General features: G+C 38.7%; 1 protein-coding gene across 2 annotated transcripts in view; it reads right to left on the bottom strand.

The window, feature by feature from the left end:
• glceb (glucuronic acid epimerase b) overlaps window positions 1–22,790 on the bottom strand; it is a 61,655-nt gene extending 38,865 nt beyond the window's left edge. The window contains exons 1-2 of one of the 2 annotated variants that reach the window (XM_078273189.1): window positions 22,598–22,790; window positions 8,961–9,015 (exon numbers count right to left, since the gene is read on the bottom strand). The gene's annotated coding sequence lies outside the window, so the exon portion shown is untranslated. The remainder of the gene's footprint in view (window positions 1–8,960; window positions 9,016–22,597) is intronic. The other variant, XM_078273105.1, reaches the window with a different exon arrangement.
• Between the last annotated feature and the right edge of the window lie 2,070 nt (window positions 22,791–24,860).

Genomic DNA, 24,860 nt, shown 5'->3' with positions numbered 1-24,860 from the left:
GTTAAAGCCAGACCTGAAGAACGTGACAGTAAAATATTATAGAGTGCCAGTGGCTAGTTGAACCAAAACTCTGTCTATTCACCATTAACACACTACAGCTGGTCTGCTACATAAGATGCAGAGAGATCAGCTTTCCAGCCTTTTGTCTGTTATCAGATTTACTGTACCCCAAACCTGGCTAGAGAAGCAAATTATTTAAGGCAATTTGTTTAAACCCAGTAGCTACATCCTGCATATCATGATCTATATTGTTAAAAGGTCTAAGAAACAAATTACATTCAATATTTCTGACATAATTAGGCTCTGATGGCACAAAGGGAGGATGTGTGCATTTGTGTAACCTGCCATTCTCTGAAAGACGGCAAAGGCTGTACCCAGACAGAGTGAAAAGGAAGTAGAAATGTCAGCCGTCTTAATCAATATTCCCTGAGTACTGTATGGGCATACTGATGCTTTTTTGAGACAGGTGTGCTGCAGGCAGATGGTGAGAAGTAGAAAATGAGAGTTAACGTCAGTCTAGCGCAGCTCATTATTCCTGGAGCTTATCCTGCACCATTCCTGCCATCGATGCATTTTCTAGGCAACATTTAATTCTAGATATCTCCTCTCTCTGAACATCTGGATATAGGGTTTTCTTGCTTAAAGAAGCATCTCAGTTGAGAGGCTGCACAGGCATCGACTTATACAGAAGCCAAAATCAGATAGTCAAAAATAACACACTAATCTATACATACCGGTTTTGTGGCCATTCAAAATAACAGGCATTCTGTGTTAAGATTTAGATTTTCTTTTATATTTTTAGACTTTTTATCTGCGATGGATGTTAAAAAGTGCTGGTTGTTGCCGTTTTGCACATACCTCTTGCAGTCTTTGGACAATCGAGGGTGTTATGCCGTGAGAGTTTGTTACTCCTCGGCTGAATTGAAAGGGATTGGAGCTGGCCTGGAACAATGGCAGAGTGGGTCACCGGCTACCGTGGCGGATTTCCAAGAGTTTCCGAAAGAGATAACAAGATGCAAGAGAAGTAAATCTGGCGGAGTTTTAAAGAGACTTAAATCACGGAGATGTCGGCCCTACATTCCGTCTATGATTATGGGAAATGTGCAGTCGATTGGGAATAAAATGGATGAACTAAGAGCCAATGCCCTGTTTCTCCACGAATATAGATCAATAAGCTTGATGGTCTTTACAGAAATTGGCTCAACAGAAATCAAGCTGATGAACTAAAGCTTTTCGAGGGGATAGAACAGTGGATTCGGGGAAGAAAGGAGCCGGCGAACTTATGGTGTATGTGAATGAGGAATATTGTCACCCAAATAATATGTCCATTAAGACACATACTTGTACCCCAAACTCTGAGATACTGACTGTCAGTGTTCACCCATATTATATCCCTCGTGCATTTTCACATGTGGTTGTGATGGCAGTTTATGTGTCACATAGAAATGTGTCTAAGGAGGCGGCCGAGGAGATACAAGTCTGCGTCGCCTGATGCGTTAGTCGTGATAACTGGGGAATATAATGAATGCTGAAATTAAAAGGCTATCGTTTGCTAGGGGAGACAAGAATACACTGAAAAAGATCCATAAAGAACTTAAAAGGGCAATAAATAAAAGAGAAATATCGGTATAAATGCGAAATAGAAAATTATTTTAAAGAGAATGATATGAAGAAAGTCTGGGAAGGAATGCGGTTAATGAGTGGATATGCAGGGAAAGGGAAGGTGAACAGATGGTAGTTAAGGGAATATGCTAATAACCTAAATCATTTCTATAACATATTTGACAAAATAGACTTCTCTGGTGAAAGACTTATGGAAATGATTGGGAGCACAGAGGATGATGACTATACCCTGCAAACAAGCAGGAGTTATATGGTATGTTTATGAGGCTGAAAGCTACCAAAGCAGCAGGTCCAGATGGACTGTCTCCAAAAGTATTAAAAGGCTGTGCTTTTCAGTTAGCAAGCATTTTTTCAAGTATTTTTAATTATTGTTTCTCTCATAAAGTGTTATCTGATTTATGGAAACAATCTTGCATTATACCAGTACCTAAAAAGAAAACCGCTGAGTGTATGAAGGATCTAAGACCAGTGGCTCTAACCTCCATAGCTATGAAGGTATGTGAGAAAATCGTGTTAAATAGTCTGAAGGCTCATGTGGGGCATTATCTTGACCCCTGCCAATTTGCTTATCAGAAAGGGAGGGGCAGAGGATGCTATTGTCTGTAAACTGGACAGTGTCTATGCTCACCTGGATGCAGGGGGACGGTGTGTGAGAATTCTGTACTATGATTTTAGCTCAGCGTTCAACACGATACAACCACACATTATTGTAAATAAGCTTTTGATGATGAAGGTTCCAGGTGTATTTATCTCTTTCATTCTATATTTCTTAGAGAACAGGTCTCAATTTGTTAAGCTAAACTCAAAAGTAAAGTCAGACAAGATCATGACAAACACAGGTTCACCTCAGGGAACTGTTTTATCACCCTTTTTTACCATTTACACTGCAGACTACTGTCCACAGCAGGCAAACTGTCAAGTTGTTAAATTTGCTGATGACACAGCGCTCATTGGGTTAATTGAAAATGATGACTATAGTCACTATCAAAATGAGATAAAAGCTTTTGTTGATTATTGCGACACTAATTTCCTAGAACTCAACATTAAGAAAACTAAATAATTCATAATTGATTACAGGAGAAATAAGATGACAACTGAGGCAGTGGAAATCAAAGGTTCGGTAATAGAGTGAACACGTACAAATATGTGGGCATTGTTTTTAATGATAGGCTAACATGGTCTGATCATGTTGACTTATTGGTGAAAAAATTAAGTCCACGTGTATACTGTATGAGGAAGTTCTTTAAGTCATTTAAGGTGAATACGGATGTGGTGAGAATGTTTTTTATGTCAGTGATATGTACTGTTTGGAGTTACTGTGTGGTGGTTTGGGGTGGAATGCTGGGATAACCGAGAAGGCCAGGATTGATAGAGTGACTAAAATGGCTGGAAAAATGGTGGGAGAGTTAAATACAGTGGATCAAGTATGACAACCGTCTGACAAAAAATGCAAAAATGACTCGGGTCACCCTCTTCATGGTAATTTGACTGCAGGGTTATGGAACGTAGTGGTAGGTTAAGGCCTCCTGTGACACGAACTAAGCGGTATGCTCTCTTTTATACCTCAGACTATCAGACAGCACAACAAGCACTTTTAACGTACACTTTTATAAATTTCTGTACTGTATTTATGTATTGTATTTATTGTATTGTATTTATGCGCTATTTTTTATGGGCATTAAGGGGGGTATGAGCACTGTAATTTCCATTTTTATGGATGAAATAAACTTGACTTAAACCAAAAGGATCATCACACAGGTAGTGGTATCGGCTTTTCACTTAACACATAGAAGACACAGGAGCTGAGTCTGCAAGTGTGGATGTGCCATTAGGGTTCTCAATTAGGACTCTCTTTAGTAGCCTCTGCGTGCAACGAAGATAATCAATTTATCTGATAATATGCACATATGTTTAAAGCAACGACATGAAGAAAAAGAAAACGTGTGTTGCCTATTTGTGGTTGTAAGCACACGTTTGTTTCCAGATCAAATAAAAGAATGTAAAACCTAATAGTTTACCCCACAGTGTTTTATTGTGTTCTCGGTTACGTCAGAAGAAATGATTACATTTTAGGTACTTAACAAGTCTTATAAGACAGTCCGGCAAAGAATCCTACCTTCATGAGGGTTATGCATTTCAATTTTAGTTAATACTGTTTAAGAGTGATGATTCAATTTTTATAATTTGAGGATGTGGTTTGTGGTGCTGCTAAATTGTATTGCATTATATTGACAGGTGTTTCCATTGTTTTGTTCATCCCATTTATATAAATGTGGGTAGACTAGAAACACGTATAATGCAATACAACTGCTGCCTCCAAAATGATCATTCAGGTGAGCCAACACCTAATAAAGTTTCATCAAAAACTGAGCCTTAAAACCTTTAATTTAGTGAACCTTTACCCGTAGACTTTAATTTTAGGCTAGGTGTACCTAATAAAATGGCAGCTGAGTGTAAAATTAAGCTTATTAAAAGGTAACGTATATGTAATAATATATATATGTAATAATGACATATGTAATAATGGCAGCTAGTGTTTAAAATAGTTACTGCAGTACAAATTAAAAATACTTGAGTCGTCTCCCCCGCCCCCTCCTCCCCAGACTCGAAGTTCACGTTGGTTGCCAGACTGATACCACAGCATCCACAACAATGTTGCTAGACGCTTGTCTCACATAGGCAGACATTACTCCACAGCAGAGCGGAGTAGCTAACGTTAAATGCTGGCTATATTGACAGTCATAAAAGCCCGTGCTCACGTGGAGCTCTGTAGCCAACTGACAGGCACGCTGTTTGGCTTAGAATTACGGTAGGAACTGCTAAAAACACAACAACCTCGCCGTCCTCTCCACCCGACGGACAGACACACTTTCGGCTTAGAATTACGGTGAGAACCGCTAAAAATAACACTGCCTTGCTGTCCGCTCCACCCGACTGAACACACTTTAATGACTTAGAATTACGGCAACAATCGCTAAACACACTGCAAAAACACAAACAGAAATTCCGTCACGGAAATTTCAAAAGGAGAAAATATTGTCATTAGCATTGTAAGAAAAGATAGTATTTCAACTTAGCAGGTTTCCTTAATATCTGACGCATTGGGGTCATTTTTGGATTTATTACAGTAAATATATTACATATTGGACCTTTAAGCTTCAGGAAAGACAAGTTGTGGTGCTACATTACACAGAAAAGGCCATGTATTTAATGAGTGAGATGAGTGTTGACATCCTGTAACTACTTCTTTTTTTTTTAAATGAAATATGCAATGCATCAGGATCTGTCTGATTTAGCTGAGCAGGTAATGGATTAGCAATTCTGCTCACCAATGTCCTGGAGGAAACCCTGCAGATAGTAGTTTTTTGTTTGTTTTTTTAAGTTTAAATGATTAAATTTAAATGTGATTATTTTGGTCAATTTACTGTATTTTTATTTGATTGTAACAATATGCGTAAAATATGGTTTCGTCTGGTTTTCAAAACATTCCTTAGTGTAAGTGTGTTGCGAAAAAAAATTGAGAAAAAGAGTTGGACTGTTTGAGGTGTTCTGATAAAAGGGTACATAAGTCCTTACATCTTTTAATCAGAAATGAGCACCTTCTGTGGCCATGGTATAAACTATTGCTAACAAACACTACAACAGGAAACCAAAACTTGTTGGCCAATATAATTAAATAAACTGCAATTACGTTGTCAGACATAGACCGAAGTTTAATTTCTAAAGTTGAAGTTGAACCAGGCAAGTATGAGTTTTAGAAATAATCTCTTAAGGCTGTGTTATCAAGGGCAATGCAAGCCAAGAAGCACTCCAGCTCCTCTTCAAGGTGGCTTAGCATGTGGCTCTCAAAGCTTAGCACTGTGCTGACACCATTTTCATAGCCTTTACATATTGTCCCATTTAATCGACCTTTCTCACGCAAAGAGTTGACACTTTGCATATGAATCATGAACATCAACTTTATGGCTCTCTCCTGTGAATGCATTTTGAACATTAGACTGAGGATATTCCTTTTACTGCAGCTTGACTCAAGTGATATTAGGTCATTCATTATTTTAGTCACTCCTCATTTGCTGCCATCCTGACACAAGCAGCCATCTATCAAGACTTGTAGTTGGGGTAAAAAGAGAGATGGAGACCCATCTGTTGGGCATTCATAACACATCCATTTTCTCTGGGGAGTCATTGGCTGGCCAAACACTGAATGATCGCACCACTGATGCCACCCCGGTGCCAGCCATCGTTGACCATCTGATGCCCAAAGCAATATCCAAGAATTCTGTTTGCAAAGTGAAGAGCTCAAGTAATTGTGATTTTTGCTCGCAGACCTGGAGCGAACTGATCACATGTGATCACTTCTTATCACACTTTTCATCAACTCTGCCTGTTCACACACACCAGAGGCATTGTGATGCACACATTTTCAGATTTAACGCAACATACATTCAATTAGAGTTTAGGGCTGCAACTAACGGTCTATTTTATCGATTAATCTGCAAATTTGTTACCCCCATTAATTGATGAATTGTCATATATGACAAAGAAAAGTAGCGAATCCTCACATTTCAGAAGCTAAAACCGGGGATAATAGGCTACTTGGGATTTTTGTTTTAAATATTAATGATATTAAAATGATTAATTAGTTATCAAACTAATTCATTTTCTAAAATAATTTTCTCTTAATGAATTTATTTCTGCAGTTCTATTACAGTTCAGTACAAAAGGTAGTTGCTGAATAAATGAAGCCTGCTCTTTTTCCAGGTGCTTTCTTCCAGTGTGTGGTCCACTCTGTTATGTGTGCGTACAAAGAGAAACAAAAAAAAGCTACATCTACAAGTTTAAATATGTCATTAAAAAGGAGACAAAAGAATGTTGCATGTTTTATACCAAATGTTAAATAAAACATACACTTTTTAAAAATAATTGAAACTCTTGCTCATTGGATATTCATAATGACCCGTGAAAAGCGATTAAATTGAGACAATCTGGGGTACATATTAGGGGTGCAAGATATATCAATTCAATATTGTTATCGCAGTATCACGTTGCGCAATATTATATCGAAAGTGTCGCAGTAAGTATGAAATATTTTGTGGATTGCTGCGTCCCGTCAGTTGTGTTCGATTTAGAGCCCCCTTGAAACTCTATAATGATCATCATTTCATTGGCCAGTTACTGTGCCACTTGCACATATTATGTTAGTGCACGTCAACGCACGGGTCCACTACGTGACAAACCCTATGGAGCGTACCACGTGTGTGTATATTTCAACAGAGTGACAGTGTAAGTGAAGAAATAAAGACAACAAAACGGAACGAATCAGAGAAGCGAAAGAAAAGTTGTGTCCTGTTCTCTTTATTTATTTTATACTGTACAACCAGTAAAACATGTCCTGTTCTGTAGACATGGTCCTTATTTATTTATTCATGTTTTACCAGTCCAATATGGCAGTTAGTTGAAATAAACCTTGTGTTGTATTTGTTTTGAATCTATTTTTATGCGTTTTCCAATAACTTTTGTAATTTTACATACATTTAAAAATATCGAAATTAATAGATATCGCAATATTCATAATTAATACCGCAATATTCATAATTAATATCACATTTGGTCAATATCGTGCAACCATAACACAAATTATGAACTGCAATGAAAGAATACAATGCTTCTGTATTAATACGAAGCAAGATTTTGCGTTAACGAGGTAACTTCAGGTTCAACCCAGGGTTTTGTGTATCATGGCGGAGGATCACTTGTTACCGGGTTCAATCGCCGTGGTAACTTATGCTAAACACCTAACCTGGTCGGGAGCAGGTTAAGTTGGAGATCATAGAGATCAACCGGTGTAAAAGCACCGCCTACTGACCAATCAATACTCGATTGATAACGGCACCACCGTTCTTCAGGTGGAGAGAGAGAGAGAGAGAGAGAGAGAGAGAGAGAGCTCAGAACAGTTAAAACATTTAGAGACCAACAACCCCGTTAACATTCTTTGATGGGTATTTTTTTTTTTGGAAGATATAGATTTTCAGTGGAGGGAATTACGTATAGGCTATTTATCGGCTTCTTGAGCCGTGTGTTGCCAATGCACACATCAGTTTGAATTATGTTTTTATATTTTTTTTAATTTGCTCTCACGATCGCTTCCCACTGCCAGGGTTGCAACTGAAATAAAAGGCTAAAGCAACGACAGTTTATGGAAAGGACAAGTGTAATTATGGTCAGATCTTGTGCCTGACTGATGGGGAAGTGATATTAATAAGCGTTGTGATTTACGCATAACAGCGTCAGTTATTTTTTCGTTAGTTAGTTTTCCTTCCTGTTTTAGGAAGCAGCGACTGTATTGCGTTTTGCCTGTAAAACCGTGTCTGTGTTCTTCATATTTATGTAGAATTATAGTTTGCTCTTCTTATGTAAAATATGCGGCTCTGGTAGATGTTTGCGATTGGTCGTGCTGTGCAAACACCGCCTCTTTTATGTGAACGCGCGCCGCTGGATTGGGAAACCCTGGGTTGACTGAACTAGTTGATAACCAGCGTCGTGATACAGCTTATGCGGGACCGCGGTTCTTAGGTTAGGTGAAGCCGGGTAACAGAGAAATCCAGGGCATGTTGATCTTGAATCGTAGTATAGGCCTCAGAAAATACTGCATTGCCAAATAGATCTTTAATTCACCCCCCTAAAAAAGCCACAAACCTGGGCGCCTAATCTAGTCACCAATGCTAGGCATATTCTCTCAAAAGCACAGGCCCCATGCCAACTTCTCCCAACTCTCAAAACATTTTCACACTGAATTTAGCAAACAAAGAGTGTTTCAGTGGGCCTGCATCACATGCTGGGAGATGCGTTGTGGTCGTCACAAGTGTTCAGGGATATAGACAGTAAATTCTGACATTATTTAGTGGTACTTTGCATATATTTAGGGGCTGTCGCTCCCTTTTTGTGCCCAGATTGGGTGCAGCTGTACACCCACGGTTTGCTCTCTTCTTTCCCATGCAGAGATTATTTTCCATAAAACTAAACTACTTTTTGCATTCAGTCATTAGATCACGGTTACATTAACGTCAAAGTTAAAGGGCTAGGCAACAAGCACAAACAGGCTCTGGGGAGGCAAGTGGAGTCAGTGCGCAAACGCAGCACAAACAGAGAAACGTGAAAAATGAAGCGTCTCTGAGAGCCACTCCTGCTTTGCACTCCAACTCTTAACTGAAGAAACAGGATGAAAGGATAAGACTTGGAGTGGGAGGCGTCAAAGGCAAGCTTGCAAGAGGAAGCCAAGATGAAAGTAAAAAAGAAAAAAAAAAGAGTTTGGAAGTTTTTGGAAGCTGAGTAAATACCCTTGGTGCCTGTCAAGACTCAGTGGTGCTCTCTGTAGTGAACTCCGCTTTCATTCTGCAAAAGAAGCCAATGGAAAGACCTCACCATTGGATTCCAGCAATAAGTCATATAACAGAAGCATCAAATACAACACACGGCAACCTTTAGCAACAGTAATTAACGACTTATAGTAGAGAAATTATTAATGATCTCATACGAAAGCTGAAATTGTACACTTACATCCACCAAACAAGTGTCAACATGATACTTAATTTACCACAGATATTTCAGTTCTCTGTTAGCCCAGAGTTGAAGCTCATCGTCCTGTTCATTAAATGGAATAGGGTTGCCGACGATTATTTTATTACTGATTAATCTGCAGATTATTTTCTTGCATAATCGATTCATAATTTAGTCTAAATTAAATTAATCAAAACAAAAACTATGATTTCCAGACTCCAGCAATCCAAAAATCTAAATAAATGAATAAAAAAAGCCATACCTAGAGTGCACAGAAACATATTTTGTCTTTGAAAGGACAGCAGATGGACACTGGTACAGAAAGAAACTGACACGAGAAGACGTCCTACTGGCCTCTGTGTATCCGACGGTACAGCTCTGAACTTGTTGGTTGCACAGACACCTCGGTGTGAGATCGGAAAAAATCAGAGGGCTGTGCCCCAGCTGCCTTTCACATGAAGACAAGACTTGCATCTTCAGAACCTTGTTAGTTCTCTGAAAAGGCCACCGACTAGTTTGGAATAGTAAGCAGCTCATGCTGTCGGAAATCAAAAGGATTTTGGAAGAGAGTGGGAAGCTTCAAAAAGTCTTTGATGGTATATATCGCTCAATCTCTTGCAGATATGATGGAATGAAGAAATAAAGACAGGGGAACAAAGAGTTTCTGAGAGAGGAGGGTGGCAGAGGTTACTCTTCTCTCAGAATTCTGCATATATTTTCATTATTCCTCAATCGGAGAGACTTGTTCTTAAAATGTCAGGACGTCTGACTGAAAAAGACAGATTGCACGTGAGACAAAAATAGAAAAGAGGAAAGTAAGACACCATAATGTTTCAGGTGATTTATCACAACAGGCACACTCAAGTAAGGCCGTTGTCTCACTTCCAGTAATGTCCAAATGCAGTCCACATTTACAGCATTATTAAGGAACGCCTAGCATCACTGCTTCTTTACGCAGTGTCGAAAAGGAAGTGTGTGCAAATATGGAAACTTAAAAACGTACAGAGATTTTTGGATGACATGAGATTCTGTTTCTGGGTCTGTGCTGTGCTGGGAGGGGGAACAGTAATGAGGGTGTGGGGACGGAAAGATAATGTTTCCTTATGAAGAAGAAGAGGGGAGAGAGGCAGGAAGCAGAGCAGTAATCTTTTTTTTATGATTTCTTTGTGGGAGAGGAAGCGGTTCATCCAATTCTCCCAAGAGGAATCTAAGGTCAGCTCCCTAATGAAATGATTGGATCACCAGCGGCCTTTGCAGGAATAATTACAGAAACTAAAAGTTTGACTCAAAGATTTAAAGACACACTGTGTTTTTTCTTGGTGCGACTCTTGCCAAACATGTTGATTTGATAACGGCAGTCCTGTTGCAGTGAAAATTAACCATCACTTTGCAAAGAAATTAGATTTAGTCTGATAACATGTCTCCTTCAGTCACAGAAAACAAAGTTTTTTCCCCCTTGAGGCTTTAATTCAATCTTTTGTTACCAGACTTCCATATTCAAATTTAAGAAAGAAAATTCAAGATCTAAACGGTCACAGTCGATATAACAGAGACAGTCTGGTGTGAGATTTAATATGTTGAGCATGTTTGTCTCACCGAGGTGGAGAATTTATCAGAAATCCAGCAACAATGTTGAACATGTCTGGCATATGGGAGAGGTAGGACTTAATGGTTCTTTCTAGCTGACCTTGTCTTTGCTATATTCTGCAGGGTTACCAATAAGTGGCCTTTCCAAGCAAATTGTAACTCCAGTCAGGGCAGCAGTGTCCTGTCAATCATATGTTTTCTCCCTTCCCTGTAATTGCTCTTGTATAAATCCCTTCTACCTCTCTCTGTAACTCTAAGGCAATTTCCTACCCTTTCGGTTTATCCTTCCGGCATAAGTGTGTATAGGATCACACAGGAATATATTAATTCAAGAATCTTCTTCTAGTTTTAAAGACTGTACAACAAGGTCATGCCAATTCTTTGACACCGTTCACATGTCTATCTGCTTGTAACTCAGAGAGTCCATGTGGCAGGAAGATTCAAAGTCAAAAACATTGTGTACGGTTGACAATCAGTAAATATAATCTGACAGTATGTCTACTAACAAGACAAGCTAGTTTTCAAGCCATGTCATTGTACCCCAAAACTAGGAATGTCCCGATCAGCTTTCTTGGCCCCCGATCCCAATCAAATTTTTTAAATATTGAATATCTGCAGATACAGAGTCCCGATCTGATACTGTATTTGCTCAGATAACACACAAACCAACCAGCCAACGGTTCAAGTGAGTCCAGCTGCGGTGGTAGAGATGCATGCTCAAAAGAAAAGAAACGCAGCTACTTTTAAACATTATGAAAGCCGTGGATATCAACAGGTTTTTGGATATGCACAAACATCGCAACACCGACCTTTTCAAGAAGGGGGTTGAAGAAATGAAAGAGAGACGCTGTGTTCACATGGTCCAACAAGTAACGCCACCGGTGGAAAACTGTTTGGCATGGCTGCATGTAAACGGGAATATTAGTGGACTATTCACTTTCATTAGCCATGTAAACAGCTTAGTCGGATTTTGTCTTTTTCTGAATAAGGGCACAAACCGGAATATCTCACACACACACACACACACACTTCTTAGTAGGTGTCCTATATCACTTTTTTATGGACACCGTCCAATCAGAAGAGAGTATTTACCCATGGCAATATTGTTTACTCAAGAAATCCAACAATGGGACAAAAAAGTAGTGTACATGGCATGCACACTACATCCATTAACAATCCCACAATGCATTGTATTTTATAGAGAACACTACCCATGTCAGTAATTAAGCAAAATAATCAGAATTCACAAGTGTCTGAAATCTTAATTGACATCTCACTATAGAATAAAATAAAGTGTATATTACATATGGAGTAGCGAGAGACCTACAGAGTGCTGAATGTCCGTCTTTACTGCAGGTGGAAACAATAACAAACATTCACTACCTGAAGATAGAAACCTGCCTCTGTAGTAGGTAATGATGCTAGACCAAAAGAAACGAGCCCAAAAGGTCGGCCCAAAAGGTCCATTAATTTTATCGAGAGAGAGAGAGAGAGAGAGAGAGAGAGAGAGAGAGAGAGAGATTTTTGTTGTTTGTATATCTGGAGTTTGTAACAATAATAATTTCCCCCTGGGATTATTAAAGTATTTCTGATTCTGATTAAACAAAACCCCAAGCAACAAAAGCTTGACATTTGCTTGAAATTTACTAAGTGACAACTGTGCTTGATTACTTTTTTTCTTTATCTAAAGATACCTTTATCAACAACAACCCATCTACATGTACAGTATTATTCCATTAGCCTACAAACCACAAACAAGGCTCTTCCCTTGGTTGTATAATCACAGTGTCCTTTTTACATTAGATGGATGAAGCGGGTTGAAGATATGACATTGAGATAGCCATGGTCCATCAAATTCGTCATTGCTAACAGGGCTGTCAGAGCTGAGCTGAATGGCAAATGTGCTACTCAGGCATGGGATCGGGTATACATTAGGTACTGGCAGTGGGGAAGCAGCGGAGTGGAGACGAGACATGTGCTTCGATGGTACAGCAAAGCCTGTTAATTCAGCTGCACTACTTCATCTGTGGAACCATACAGAGACAGAATATTCACTCCCTTTTCTGCAGTCAGCATTCCCGTGGCTTATAGACTTCAGCTGCATTCATAATGAGAAGGCAGATGTAAAATAAAATGTAAAAGAGGAATTATTAAACTCTCTTGCAAAAATAAATGATCATGACGAGGTCATATAGTACCTCGCCACTCAAATGAATTAGCGTAGGAGATCTCTAGTGTAAGAGGGCAAATGGAGGTGCTACACGTCATCTGACAAGTAGCATGAAATTGTATACCGTGGCTTTTACTTGTGGATTGGTCAAAACATGTGATAGAATTTTTTTGTATTATTTTTTACAACCAATAATCTGAAGGAAATCGCTTTTGGCAAATCAAAAGAGGTATTCTAAAACCGGTCTCCGGCATCCAAATTTTGATGTAAAAGACATTTAAAACCATCTCTTTTGAAACCAATCTCATTGTTTGCCTGAACGACTTAAGCCTGCTCAAAACTATAAGAAAGGCACTTTTACATCTTCTCTACCACACACAAACCAGCACTGATTTACAGCATTCATCTGCAACTCTGCTGAGACTTACAAGTAGAAGAACACTTTAATAACTCATTAAATGTTTTATTCTTGCGAGGGGCAATTTAGAGTTTCCCGTTCACCTTACCTATAGGTCTTGACTGTGGGGGGAAACCAGACCACCCAGAGGAGACCCACTCATGGTGAGAACAAGATCCCTCGACACAGCAAGGGGAGCAGGTTTTAGCCGTCTTTCTGCGTGGCAACAGTGCTAACCACTGAGCTATTGTGCTGCCCTGTCGTATTGTAAATGGCATTCTAATTTTGTGGTAGTATTATTTAATCGACCAGTAAGCTCCAACTTAAACCCCCTTTGACCTGCCAGTTTGAGGCTACAAAGGACCATGAAGAAAAGCTAAAACAAGTGCTGATGAAGCATGTGCATTGGCTGCAGCAAAACACTGCTGCTTAATATGTCCAGCCAATGCCATAAAGACTTAACAGGTCTATGGGGCCAGGGTCGCACTTCCTACCTTAAAAAGAAGGACAATTTCATTTGCAAACCTAATCAAGTGAGAATGTCACTGAGGCATAGCGAAGGAGGGTAGTGGAAGGCTGATTTTGTTCAGGGAAGATGAGAGAGCTTCAGAGTCTCCCAGTTTAGCAATATTGGAGGGTGTTGAGTTGTAAAGATGGCTATTAAAACAATTAACTACGACATCCTTTATCCACATTGGGTAGTAAGAGTAGATTGCACTTATGAGAGTGAAGTAAAATGGCAGCCCAGAGACATTTCACGACAGGTTTTATGTACTGAGCGCTTCAATTATCAAACTGGGTGGAAAAGAGAAGTCCTTCAAAAACTGAATGAATCACAGTTCAGTGCAACACACACTTTTTTAGCATGGGAGCAGGGCCAAAGCAAGACTGTGATGCTCTTCAACTGAGCTGTACCGACATTGCAGTCAATTGCGGAAACTTGCAAGTGTTCAATAATTTAACTACATAATGCAGGAGTCACTGTCGTTTGGAGACTTTTACTTTTCTGTTACTACTTAAAATGTTCATGTGACAGACGGGGACTACTGAGCTTTGATGAAGAAGGGGTGAAACTAACCATTATTTTCTCAATCAATCATTGGGTCCATAAATTATAGAAGATTAGTGACAAATACCTATAATAACTTCCCAGAGTCCAAGGAGGACTACTTCCTTTGTCTGACCAACAGTAAAAAATGTAAACAAAATATTCAGTTTACTATCATATAAGACAAAGAAAAGCAGCAAATCTTCAAATGAGAGAAGCTGGAACCAGAGAATATTTAGCATTCGTGCTTAAAAAATGGCTCAAACTATTAACCGGCTATAACAATTGTTGCAGTTTAATTTCCTGCCGATTGATAATTCTTGATTCTGGCAGAATATTATGCACTCAATTTATACTGAAATAAGGTTAAGGAAAGTAGACTTAATACCTTATTCAGAGCTAAACAGTGATGTGGGTCTAATTTGAAGTGGTGATCTGTCTGAGCAGGTCAGCACGGTTCACCGACCCCATAGAGTGCCAGTGCACTTTTATGTGTATAACTCACCACATTTTACAAAGTAGTTTTGTTGTCTTTTGGCAACGAAAGAAAATTCCAGTGTTTTAAATTACTCTTATACTCAGAATTGTGCTAGCTACAAGTTGCCCCTGAAGTAGATCCCATATGCAGTTAACTAAATTAACTAATCCAGGGGGCTACTTACTTTCGGTTGGACCAAGAGATGAGCGTTTAAAGCTATATGCATACATATATAACTGAAGCGGTTTGCCCACATATAATATAGTGTATAGTCTGCAATTTTGAGAAGAACTGGAAAGCTGGGAATGACGTCCCACCCGAGTTGAATGCGTTCCATAGACAAGTCGGATTTTCAATGTTTTCATTAGCGCTAGTCAGGTTAGCCATTGTTAGCAATGCCAGTTTATGCATTACACTGTTTATTGTGCATACAAACAGCGTAACAACAACCGAATATGGACAGCACTGTGTGTACGATTTAGTGAGACACAAATAACACAGAAGTGCTAATAACTGTATGTTACCACTACTTTCACAACTGTTGATACACGGAGCAGCTATGTTGGATTTTTTTAGCTCGGGGTACTCGGTGGTTGCCCGAGTTCCGAGCTCGGAAATCCGAGGTCAGGGGGGCGCGTTTCCGACTTTGACCTCGGAAAACCCAACTTCTGCGTACAAATGGAATGCACTATAAGATAGGGCTGTACGATATGAAAATATCTGATTGCGATTATATTTGACTGATATTGCGATATGATTCACGATATTGGGAATTATGAGGGAATTATTTTTTGTATCGTTATTCTCATTTCCATTGAAAAACATTAAAATTCAAAAAAAAAATTAAATGAGTGTGAGTTTTGCGAGGATCTGTACCATCTGTAGTCTGTAGGATAGGATTTGTAGACTGGGACATCTCTGCAGCACCACAATACTCTATTCAGAATGGTTTGACACATATTTTGCCTTTAACAAATATTGCGCCCCCCCTGCGATTTGGATATTGCACTAGTCCATATTGTGATTTCTATACAATTGCGATTAATTGTGCAGCCCTACTATAAGACCACAGTAGAAAAATACCCAAAAAAAAGTACAAAAACAAAAAGTACAAAAAATAAACATTTTAAACTTTAAATGCAAAATGAATACAAAGCAACAGAAAAAAAAACAACGAAATATCAATACACACACTCTATTGGCACAAACACCAACAACCAAAGACAGCCGTTTGTGTAGCTGGTGCCAAGTGAAGTTACATTACGAACAAGTGAATGACACAATAAGTCCGTAGTGAGTAAATTAAGTGAGAAGCATTCAGCATGTCAGTATAACATAAGTGTTATTAACTTTGGTTGCACAGAACACAAGTTGAGAGACAACACAGTGGCATCTCTATTCTCTGCCAGTGAATAGATACTTGCAGGTCAGACTGTCGCAAGAGACAGTTGTGGCTGAGAAGAACAGCACTACAACATTGGCTTAAATGTATGGTTAACCCATGTGTATAAAGGAGCAGGGTAGTGGGGGTCTTGGGTTCGGGTACTGAAGCTGTGACAGAAGGCAAAGGCGCAAGCATTCCACACATGATCATGAGCCAGCCAACCAGAGGATCTCGCTCCCCGCAGTGTGTTACAATTCCTTGGAAAGCCTGTCTGGACCTACCAGCTCTTAATCCTGGCTAAATACAAAATCAGTGTTAAAAACATTTAAGCTTGTTCTGAAAGCCCAAAAGTATGGTGAATATTCAGCGGGAGCATAGGTCCATACCTGTTGTCTGTGTGCTTGAGAACAACTGGGGCTCTCTTTTGTTGGAGGGGGTGGTTAGTATTTAGTATAGAGAAGGGGTATAGAGGAACGTGCCTGGGGGAGGGTTGCAGCTTCAAAGTATGCAGACATGAGCGGTCTGCGTGTTGCCTTTGAAGCGGGCCATGGCTAGCTGTACTGTGAGGGTCACAGGGCAAGGGCTTACAACAGTGGTGTCCCACAGAGAGCCTGGACTCATCCAACCCCTCCTCACTGCCAAGAATGAACACAGAATGTAGGCTAGAAAAACTATGAAAAGCAGCCATTATGAAGTGCCTGTTGGGCTGTGAACTTTTGAGTCTCCAGGATATTAAAGTAGAACTTGCTTTCAAACCATGAAGGTACTGAGGCCAAATTAGTTGATTACTACTTACAATTCTAAGCAATCATAGAGCAACTTTGTCACACAAATAAGAACAATTTGGGAGAGGTTGACAATGTCTCTTAACCATTATCAAGCTAGTTGATGAGAGAGAAAACATCAGACACTTCTTATTTTAAGGTGTGGCTAGTACAGACAATAACAGTATTGGAACAAGAGAGTAAAACAACTTGCATATGACACTTATTTGTTATACTTACTTTGGAATTTCATTTCAATGATTAACATAAGCATTTCACCCCTACATTTATGCAAATTCTGATATATTTTTGTTGTTTTTTTGCAGTAGGGCTACTCTATAGGATTATGATTTTACATAGGCCTATAAAAAATAAAATCTTTAATCATGCTTTTACAATTGTCAGATTTTCACAAACATTTGAACTTCTTTGAAGTCATTTGGTAAAAAATGACATCACTTGAAGAATCTTTCTTGCTGCTGCAAACATCCTATATATCTGCCATCTAGCCACCTGACAGGCTACTCAAAAAAATTGGGGTAACTCCTGGCAGAAGTCATAAGGAGGACTAAAGCGCCCCAGATGGGACAGCCCCCTGCTAAAACATGTATAAAACACACTCTCGGCGTAAAGTGGATATAAAGCTAGCCTGTTTTTATCTATATCCAACGTCCACTCAGCGGCCCTTGTCAAGTGAATCACAGCAATAAAGGGTCTCAAAGGACAAACGCACGCACGACAGCAGGTTTGAATGCTTCCATGCTAAATTGTGTGATGAGGAGCAGGAGAGTAATGGCTAATTTAAAGAGGATTTTCTGGTCAACTTCAGCAAGAAAGGCAGTATCAACACTCAGTAGAGCTGCCATCTGCCAGCCTAAATCACATACAACCCACATCTGATAATCTCTTCTGCCACTAGGTGTGGGCAATATGGATCGAGTCTTATGTTGAGAATATGTAATTTATATCACAATAGTACTATACTGTACATCAGGAAATATAGTCTGTAAGGCATTTTCTGGAAATTCAATTGAGAAGACAATACAATAGCAATATGGGAATGTCTGTTTTGAGCTAATCCTATGAATGAAGCATCTGACAAATCAAGGTACTTCATCACACTGATGCAAAAATCCCCTAAACCCAATATTGCAACAAAGCAGTCCTGATTTGCAAAATTGCCCACAATGGCCTAACACAAAAGATATTAAAAAGGGAAAGCTAGTTTGGTAGAAACATTATAATAAAATCTGTACTGGCCCATTGTCTCATGGTATGGTATTTTTGACTAACCCTATAAGCCAACCAAACATTTCAGCAAACCTCTCCCAACAAATCATGTCAAAACTGGAACATAGTGAATGCGATAACATTTTAGTTCCAATTATTTAGTACATTTGGGGCATCATATATAAGCATACAGATCTCAAAGGTTCATAAACTGAATGAAAAATATATAATAAGAATATAGTATACTGTTATATTAACAGATATTTAAATGTCGCCTGTTTATGATTTGGCAGCATTCTCTCTTTTTGGGCTGCTGGTAGAAAACAGATGGGAAAGCCTTGACAGTTTGAGAAATGACCTTTCCTTTAAAGCTCAATTAAGATGATAAACACACTCCAAAAAGAGGTATTGTACAAATAAAATTGAAATGTTACATTTGCTTTGCATGTTCAGAGGAGAAGAAAACAAATGTCTTATCATCCAGAATGTATTAGTTGATAATAATAGACAGAAAATAACACTTTTTAATGGCACAATTTGAGACATACAGAATTTAACATAATAAGGAAAGATGTACTACAGTAGTGCTACAGCCCAGAACAAAATATGATTTACTACATTGGTAGCATCAGCTGGCTTGACACCCTGAAATCAACTGTTGCTCAGAAGACACAGGTTTTACCTAAGGCCTTGTTCAGACCAAAACCATTTTTTGGCATATCCAGATTGTATTCCGGTTGGTTTTAGAAAATCTGGACAGCAAAAAACACATGAAATTACATTTTTGCAAACCGGACTCAAACCACATTTGGAGTTGGTTTGAAATGTGATTCCAATCGGATTTCTACAGTCCGGACGCTCAAATCAGATTTCAAAGTGTCTTTTGCGTAACTTGCAACGCAACACACGACAACATCAAATCAAGAGTGACAAAAGTATTGAGCAGATAGAAAGCCACGTCACCAGTGTAGCTACGTAGTTACCGAAGCCGTAACATTGTTACCACAGCAACTCATGCAGATAGGTTGGTAATGTACTCTGAACACACAAATCCGATCGGAACACTTGCAAATAACAGTGCGGACAGTCTCTCTAAAAAGACCTGATTTGAAAAACTAAATCGGATTTGCCTCCAGTCTGAAAGTGCCGCACAGTGACCAATGCTTTAGAAATTCAAGCTCCAGGCAGACAATTGTCATGCACACACTAAAATATGTAATCAGGCCTAGACGTAGATCTTTCTGCTGTTGATTCTTGTTGAGACGGACATGTTTAGACTTGGCATAACAGCATAATAATAGGGAATTATATTTATTTTACAGACAATTGCCTGATTCAGGGAGCAGGTGAGAGAGCAATGGTCTTAGGTTTAAGGCTAGTAATTACAACAGTGTATACAGCAAAGGATTGGACAAGTTGCATATCTGGTTTCTACTTTGCTCCCACTGTGCAGTAAAAGTGCCACAGAAAAGGGGTAAAAATGAGTAGAGTTCAACATAAAACATTGTTACCATTAGACAGCTTTCTGTCCTGTACAAAATGCGTACGGTACCTGTTGGAAACCAGAAGAGACAACTTCAGCCACAAGGACACTTGACTGTTTCATGCTGTGTGCTGAAATGTGCTGATTAAGGACACTAATCAGAGAAGAGACTGAAATGGCTTTGGAAGGGCATACATCGACAATAAATCAAAGCCTAGCGACACAAAACTGCACTCTGCCAAATTCAGCAGATAACGCTCGATAGGGCCCCATGTTTAATATTTACTGGAGACGACACACTGAAGGGGAAATATGGGTTTAAGACTACTGTAACTGTGAAATGTTTAATACCACAGAATTATGAGGATATGGTGAAATTATGCAAGTAGACTCTGCCATGAAAGACACCAAACAAAACAGCAACATGCTCAGAGATCAATGCTACATCTATAGAGCTAACGTGTGAAATTGGATTTTTTTTTTTTTTTTTTTTTTTTTAAACACACGCTGGATGGTGTTTTCTGATGGAGGAATAACTTGAAAAGGGTGCACTTTGCACCACTGTAAGAAATGGACTTAATAGATCTAAGAGGGGTGTACAGAGCTGTTGATCAATACCAGTGAGCAAAGGAATTCAGAATCTCCTCACTTCCTAATTAAGTATTATAAAAGGTAATATCTATTCCCCACTGTTCACACTACCATATTCTGTCTTTTCTAGGCGTTTCTATCAACTCTGATTTATTAGCTCTGCTTCTCAAGTTTTTGCTTTTCGTTCATTTGGGGGAGCTGCCTCAGCGCTGATCCTACTGTGATTACGGCTGACCTCATACATATTTAGAGATTCAGTAAATCAACGAAACGATACTTTTATTTTTTTAAGAGTTTTAATACACACAAAAAGTGGTAGTCAACAGCATCGACCAGACTAAATTAAATGGTTGATGTGTCAACTGTTAGTATTGACCCCTGCCAGACATGCTAAAATAACCTCAGTGGCTTAGCAAAAGTTCAGGTGGGTTTATTGGGGTTGTGCTCACACTGATTTTGAGTGCAACACAGTTGCGGTAAGAAATATTTAAACATGTTTCAGCTGGCTCTTGAGCAAAATGTAAAGCATTTAAGGTATCTGGTATTTGTCAGACGCCGTAATAAAAAAAACTACTTATTAGGTATAGCCTGTGGTGTAGTTTGACATTTAAAATCCAAATCACAGCAGTTTGTAGAAAGGCCTATTGTACAACATTCATCATTACAGTTTAAAACTTGACCTCCCTAAACCAGCCATGAAAATTAAGTCGTTCTACTTACTCCTTTTATTCAACTAGCTATTTGATAGCATAGACATGAGGTTATTTGTTGTGTTGAGGACACACTAGGAGCCCAGGACACTCTGAAATTCACAGAGTCATAGATCACACACTTAGCACGGTGCAAACCAGCAGACAAATAAGCACTGCAAGTAGAAAAATTAAAATCATGTTTACAGTTAGGCTTTACAGTAGGCGACTGTCAGTGACAAACAGTAATTTCATATATCCTTGCCAGTGTACCCAAAGTTAATATCAGAGTTAGCCTGATCGCAAACAAGCAACCACTTTCCAGCATACAGTGCATCTACTCGTATATGTGGGGCTAATAATGTTTACAGATTTTGAAAGTGACAAAGGATGTGCAGATAGTTTATAATCGATCAATGTATTTGTTCCGGCGTGTTGTGAGTGCCATTTTCATTCTATTATTATTTTGGTAAGTATATACATTTTATTATACAATGTATTAGTACATTTTAACTAAGTATATGCATATTTCAACATATCAAGCATAATGGACACAAAAACACCTGTCAGCATAAATACAGCTCAATCTTATCTTCTTTTCGTGGACATTTACTGTTCGAGGATATGAGCACATAACTCAATGTTAGTATCCTGAAAATAGCCTAATGTCCACTACATCAGATCCTTAACAATGCACACTGTTAACAGCTGTGTAGTTACCAAAACATAAAGGGATCAGACTGTAAAAGACAGGTGTGGATAGACAATTCAAGATGTGTATACGCTAAAAAGCAAATTTGATGTCATTGCGTTACTGTATTCCCAGATGCACAATTGCACATAAGTGGTATTTTACCTTCAACCTGTAATAACAGGCCAGCGTGGCGCTTGTAGGTGGAAATATCGTGGAAAACGAAAAACTACACATAACAAAGTGACCCTATCCCTAAAGACACCGAGGAGTATCAGAGTAAACTAGCAATGTAAAAGTAGATATTCTGTTGCAACGATTTACGGATGAAAACACATCTTTGCCTAAAAAAAAACAACAGCAACATTACCCTAAGTAAGATGACTGGATGTTATCTAACCGGTGGCAAACTTAAGTTTGTCAGTATCTGATCTGGTCCATTTACAAAAAAGCCTGACATGGCTTCCTCGCAAAGACATCATCACAACCTCTCCAACAGGAAAATATTGTAAAACGCTGAAATTTTTGGTGTTGATCTGGCAGAAAGACGTAGCCAGCTGGCTGGTGAGCCAGCCAACAGCTACTTTATTTTAAGCAGATGTATCGTTAGCATACAAGCTAACAGGGTATGGCATTCCAGAGAGCAACACTGAGCTTTGAAGTTCCTGTATTCCCCCTCGGGTTCCGTTAATACAAACCGATAAGCTAAAGGTTGTATTAAAGACTTTTAATGGTCAAGCGTTTCACGAAGGTAACGTTAAGATGTGACAGAAGAGGAAACGAAGACTGGTGGGATTTAAATGTTGCATAGCTGATGTGAAACTGAACTGTGAAAATATCAGCTAGCACTGCACACGAGTGTCTGGACAGAGGGAGCCAACAAGACATAACGTTAGCAACCTTACCTGCAGGATTAAAGGTGTCGTACAGAGCCGGAGTTGGTTCAGGGGACACCAGAAGTAGTTATTTTCGGTTGGTCGGTTAGTTTAAAAGACTGCTGTTTTGCCTCAGGCTGAATCAAGGCTCAACCGAACAGACTGACTGACTGTGCCGCCTCTCAGCCACAACAGCGACTGAATACAGCTCAGGATCTGCTTCTCATTGGGAAGGATCTGCAGTATCGCGAGATAGGACGAGATCTCGGAGATATCTACGAACCAATGAAATTAACTCCAACTGATCCAAGCATTTGTTTGGTTTTTGTCGGTCAGAGTCAGAGCTCTTGAAAGAGAGTCTGTGCTCTGTGAAAAGAAAAAGAAAAAGAAAAAGAAAGATTAATAATAATAATAATAATAATAATAATAAATAATCAAATAAAATGATCACAATAGTAAAAAGATATAAAATATTGTGTCTTGTATAAAATCATATTCACCTGTGTGAGCTTGTCAAAATGCTATTTAAAGAGCAACTTTCCAGTTCAATTTTAACTTTCAACTTTACTTACTTTTATTTTTTTACTAAATTTACACTTAACCTTTTCTGAAAAATATCATTTGAAAAGGTAATGCAGGATTTTATGTTTTACAAGCCATAATGGCAGAAATTCAGAGGGAAAAGTAGCAGTTTTTAAACAAAAAAATCACTTTAATTATTTGTCAGTCCACACAATCCACAAGGTTCGTGTAATTGGCAGTTGAAATTTATCTTATGCAAACCCCTCTTTATACACACAGCACACACATGAAACATGAGTAGTGCAGGGTCCTTGAGCAATGCCCGCAATTATGTAACACAAGGAGTCATTGTCCAACGCGCAGTAGTAGGTGTTGGTAGTTTGAGCAGTTGTAGTTTTGTGAATCTGGCTTGTTTCGGTAGTTTTACATCCCATTTTTCAGAAACACAACTGGTATAGAAAAATATATCACATCCCATCCATTTAAATATCTTCAACCTATTTTTTACATTCAGAAAGAACACCTGGGAACAGGAGACTGCAGAGATTACATTATATTCAACTTGAAAAGTAACAAACAGTAATAAAAGAAGATAAGATAACCAGCAATACAAGAATATAATCAACAATATACTTAATAAGTTAATACTTATATACTTATATAGTATGTACTTAATATACGTACTAAGAATTAAAACATCAGTTGTATTAAAGTATTAAAAAGCATCAATGTATATTACATAAGAGTATAATCACTCAAACGTGTGGTTTACATACTGAGGGATCACAAGAGTGTTGAGCTTTAGGATCTAGTGTTAAACACTTTGAAATCTCAGTATTTACTGGAAGCTGTAGTTGAACTGAGTCACAGATTGTGTTTGATAATTACAGATCTTCAAGTGACAAATGAGGATTATATGAGAACTATGCGCTTGATAATGTCTTTTCGTGTACTTAAAGTGCTCATATTATGCTCATTTTCAGGTACATAATTGTATTTAGAAGTTGTACCAAAATAGGTTTATGTGGTTTAATTTTCAGAAAACACCATATATTTGTTGTACTGCACATTGCTGCAGCTCCTCTTTTCACCCTGTGTGTTGAGCTCGCTGTTTTAGCTACAGAGTGAGGCATTGCACTTCTGTTACATCTTTGCTGGGAGTCGCACATGCGCAGTAAGTACTGCTAGCTTGTCAATTGCAGAGTATGAGGGCGTGCCACGCTAGCAGCTAGGCGAGCATTATAACGTGTGTTACAAAGTGATGCACATTCGTCACGGAAGTAAAGGCTGGACTACAATAGAGCTGTTTGGAGCAGTTTGAGAACAGTGTTTTCTGTTGGAGATGGTAAGTGCCTTTGGGGTGAACTTTGGGCTTTTTCACTTTGTAAACCTATTTATTACATGCACAAAAAGATATATAACACAATAAAGGAAAGGGGAAAAGCCAAAAAGCATAATATGAGCACTTCAAACCCCTTTAATCTCATGTCAAAACTACACATACAAATTTGTTTTGAATTAAATAATATGGTAGATACAAAAATAAAATGGATTATCTGCAGGTGTGTGTGTGTGTATGGGTGTGTGTGTGTGTGTGTGTGTGTGTGTGTGTGTGTGTGTGTGTTTGCGTGCGTGCGTGCATGCGTTAAATAAATACGTTTTTTATTGCTGTCGGGGTGTAAAGACCATTTCAAACAATGTATAAAAAAGTGTATATTGGAAAAAGTTACCAACCCTGCCTTTGATTTTATGCCATTTAAGCAAGATTAAT

Source organism: Sander vitreus, chromosome 1 (genome assembly GCF_031162955.1).
Source record: "Sander vitreus isolate 19-12246 chromosome 1, sanVit1, whole genome shotgun sequence".
Classification (NCBI taxonomy): Eukaryota; Metazoa; Chordata; class Actinopteri; order Perciformes; family Percidae; genus Sander; species Sander vitreus.
This window is presented reverse-complemented; position numbering and strand designations above follow the sequence as displayed.